Source organism: Phyllostomus hastatus, unplaced genomic scaffold (assembly GCF_019186645.2).
Source record: "Phyllostomus hastatus isolate PE091 unplaced genomic scaffold, TTU_PhHast_1.1 phas_contig_551, whole genome shotgun sequence".
In the NCBI taxonomy this organism is placed as follows: domain Eukaryota; kingdom Metazoa; phylum Chordata; class Mammalia; order Chiroptera; family Phyllostomidae; genus Phyllostomus; species Phyllostomus hastatus.
The window spans coordinates 404,045-408,432 of NW_025333909.1; the positions used below are offsets into that span (position 1 = coordinate 404,045).

The window sequence follows — 4,388 nt, forward strand, 5'->3', positions numbered from 1 at the left end:
GGCTGGCTGCTGCTAGTGCCAGGTCTGGGGCTCACTGAGGCCAGCTGTTGCTTGTTTGAAAGGATTTAGGAAGTTGTGCAGCATGAGCCAAGACCAGGCACTCATATGGAAAAGCAACTTGGGGGGCTCATAATTTGGGTGGGGCAGAGTCTCTGGGGATCTCCCAGGTGGTCCAAGACTGTTAGCCAGGTTGAAAGAGTCTTAGATATGGCACCAGCTTGCCAGCTCTGTGGCTGTGGGGGGAGGGTTTAGCAATGGGACAATGGCCTCTGCTCGCCTTGATGCCAGAAAGTTCAGTTTCTCCCAGTATGCTTCTGGTGCCTTTCAAGCTGCTACCCCAGTGCTGGAGCTCAGAGGTAGTGAGTCTGAACAGGTGAGTCCATGTGTGGGTTCTTTAAGAAGAACTGCTTGGGGCTCCAACAGTTTCCTCTGCCAACTCAAACTCTACTGGTTTTTGCAGCCAAAAGTTATGGGGACTTATTTTCCTGTCACTGGAACCCTGCGCTGGGGAGCCTCGTGTGGGGCAGGGACTCCTCCCTCCCAAGATATCCCTCCTGAATTTTTATCCACCACAAGTGGGTATGGGACAAGCCTATTCCACATCTGTGCCCCTCTTACCAGTCTGGATGGATGTGGTTTCTTTAATTCCATAGTTGTCAGACTTCATTCAACTCGATTTCTGACGTTTCTGAGTGATTGTTGTTCTATGTTTTAGTTTTAATTTTGATGTGGCTGTGCAAAGAGACAAGTAATGTCTGCCTATGTCACCATTTGACTGGAAGTCCCTCAGTGATTCTTGAATGGTTAAAGTTTGGGAAATATTGCCAGAGTACTCATGTGAGAACTGGGCTAAACTATGACCTAGGGGAATCTAGCAAGACACTCTGCATTGAGTTACAGAAAAGATCAAATTATAACCCAATGGGTTTGTGGAGGATGGATTTCTGGTCCTGATTTGCTGGTCTCTAGGAGAGGGCTGATGGTGTCTAATTGAAGAGGGCAGGCACATACTTAAGCCCATCAGGAAGATCTGGGTCAGGACAAGGACTGAGGCAAGGGCAGAGCAGACCAAACCTTGCTAGCTCTAGACCTGTGTTTCCAATGGCCTTCTAAACATCTCCTGGATATTCCCCAGAAGCCTCTATTAGTATTCTGGAGTTGGCTTATACTCTTAATTATTTTATTTAATTTATTTTTTCTTTTTAAAATTTTTTATTCATTTGTTTTAAAGATTTTATTTATTTCTTTTTACAGGGAGGGGAAGGGAGGGAGAAAGAGAGGGAGAGAAACATCAATGTGTGGTTGCCTCTCACACGCCCCTACTGGGGACCTGGCCTGCAACCCAGGCACGTGTCTTGACTGGGAATCGAACTGGCAGATCCTTTGGCTTGCAGGCCAGCACTCAGTCCACTGAGCTACACCAGCCAGGGCTATTTTTTTCTTTTTGAAAAGATTTTATTTATTTCTTTTTAGAGAGAGAAAAGGGAGAGAGAAAGAGAGGGACAGAAATATTGATGTGTGAGAGAAACATCAGTTCGTTGCCTCTTTCATGTGCTTTTTTTTAGAGCAGCTTTAGGTTCACAGCAAAATTGAGAAGTTACATATACCCCTGCCCCTATACATAATAGCCTCCCCTATTATCACCAACTCCCCCCAGAGCAGCACATTTGTTATAGTTGATGAACCTGCATTGATACATCATCATCACCCAGAGTCTCTAGTTTACATTAGGGTTCACTCTTGGCATTGTACATTCTATGGTTTTGGATAAATGTGTAATGGCATGTATCCACCATTATAGTGTTATGTAGAGTAGTTTCTGTATCATGCTGCACTAAACCTCCTCTGTACACTGGGTACTAGACTAATCTGGGTGATCACTTTGAAGGGTTATATAAATGTCTAACAACTGTGTTGTACACCTGAAGCTAATGTAATAGTTATTGTATGGTAACTGTAATTGAAAATTTTTTAATTTTAAAAAATAAAACTGATAAAATAAATAAAAACAATTTAAAAAGAAATAAACAGTACCACTATAAAATGATACATTCATTCCTAGAAATGGTAAGACTTCAAAAGTGAAAAATTGCCCATTGAAATGCAACTGAAACCACAAAAGGTATTTCTCCTGGTTGACCACAAGGTGGTCTACAATATTTTGTGATGTTTATATTTCATTTGGTCTCTCAGCAAAAATTTAAGCAAGTGGTGCTATAACCTAAGTATTCCTTCAATAGAAATTTCCCTGATTAAAAAAAAATCCTATTCATCACTCCTCGAACTCCTAACCTTTGGCAACCACTGATCTTTTCACTGTCTACATAGTTTTTTGGGAATGTTATATAGTTGGAATCATACAGTATTTAGTCTTCTTAGATTGACTTCTTTCATTTAGTAATATGCATTTGAGGTTCCTCTATGTCTTTTTATGGTTTGATACCTCATTTCTTCCTAGAAAATGAATACTATTTCATTGTTTGAATGTACTAAAGTTTATTTATCCATTCACCTACTGAAGGACATCTTGGTTACTACCAAGTTCTGGCAATTATGAGTAAAGTTACCATAAACATCTGTGTATAGGTTTTTGAGTGAATGTAAGTTTTCAACTCCTTTGAGTAAATACCGAGAAGAGACTTTTCTGGATCAGAGTATGTTTAGTTTTGTAAGAAACCACCAGACTGTCTTCTAAAGTGTCTTCCATTTTATATGCCCACTAGCATTTGGTGTTGTCAGTGTTCAGAGTCTGGCCATTCTAATAAGTGCATAGTGGTATCTTACTGTTGTTTTTTATCCTCACCTGAGGACATTTTTTTTCTCATTGTTTTTAGAATGAGAAAAACAAAGGAAGGTAGAGAGAGAAAAACATCCAAGTGAGAGAGAAACATTGATTGGTTGCCTGTGGTATGTACCCAGACCAGGGATCAAGACTGCTACCCAAGAATGTGCTCTGGCCAGAAATTGAACCCGCAGCCTTTTAGTGATGGGATGATGCTCTAACCAAATGAGCCACAATGGCTAAGGGAAAGTGTTTTTCCGGAGGAGTACATTGATTAAAGCTGGGGACAGTGAAACAAGCAAGGGCCCAGGATAGAAGAAGTAACAAGAGAGAACCTAGGAGGGGCTGTTTTGGCTCACTAGGAACATTGTAGGAAAGAAGTGAGTCAAGGAGGGGTTGCTGTCAGCTTACCAGAGAGCCATAGAAAAGGGGGCTGTGGGGACAGATTCAGGGGGTTAGCCCAGGACCAGCTGTTGCTGCCCATTGCTCCCCTGGTTGCAGGTGTTGTGAGGACCCTTAGAGTATAGGAGTGTGTGCCTGTGGAGTAAGAGGGGGGAGGGAAAGCTGTGGGCAAGTACCCAGGAGGGAGATCAGGCTTATTATTGAGTTTTTTAAAGAAGATTTTATTTCTTTATTTTTAGAAAGGGGAAGGGAGGAAGGAATAGAGGGAGAGAAACAGCTATGTGTGGTTGCCTCTCGCACACCCTCTACTGGGGACCTGGACTGCAATCCAGGCATGTGCTCTGAGTGGGAATCAAGCGAGTGACTTTTTAGTTGGCAGGCTGGCGCTCAATCCACTGAGCCACATCAGCCAGAACTTTATTATCCTGTTAATGTTTGTGGATCTGTAGTGATGATCCCTCTTTCATTTCTAATATTAGTAGTTTGTGTCCTCTCTCTTTTTTCTTAGCTTGGCTAGAGGCTTATCAATTTTATTGACTTTTTCAAAGACTCTGCTTTTATTTTCATTTATTTTCTCTATTAATTTTCTGTTTTCAATTTCATTGACTTCTGCTCTAATCCTTGTTAATTTTTTTCTTCTGCTCACTCTGGATTTGATTTGCTCTTTTTCTCTAGTTTCCTAAGATGGAAACTTAGATTATTGATTTTTAAATATTTTTTGCTAATACAGGCATTCAATACTATAAATTTTTCTTGTTGATAATTTATCTTATTTATTTTTTAATCCTCCCCCAAGGACATGCTTATTGATGAGAGGGAGGGAGGGAGAGAGAGAGAGAGAGAGAGACATCAGTTGGTTGCGTCCCATACACACCCTGACCAGGAATCAAGCTTGCAACGTTTTGGTGTATGGGACAATGCTCCAGCTAACTGAGCCACCTGGCCAGGATCACCCCCACCTTTCTGATTTCTGTTTACAAAATAAGCCTGGTGTCATTAGATTTATTTTTTTTCTTGTGCCCTGTTCCTGGAAGTACTGCAATACAAAGTCGATGCGCAGAGTAGATGGAGCAAGATATTATTCTACCTCCCAGCTCCAAAAATCCAATTTGATATTAATGTCCTTGGATAGAGGACGTATCAGATATTAAACTGATAAGAACAGATACTACACTTGGTCTTAGCCAAATGGCTGAGAAGCAAT

General features: G+C 41.2%; 1 non-coding gene across 1 annotated transcript; it reads right to left on the bottom strand.

The window, feature by feature from the left end:
• Positions 1-4,195: 4,195 nt before the first annotated feature.
• LOC123824417 lies at positions 4,196-4,388 on the bottom strand. Its single transcript, XR_006786695.1, has one exon. It is a non-coding gene; the product is annotated as a U2 spliceosomal RNA (small nuclear RNA).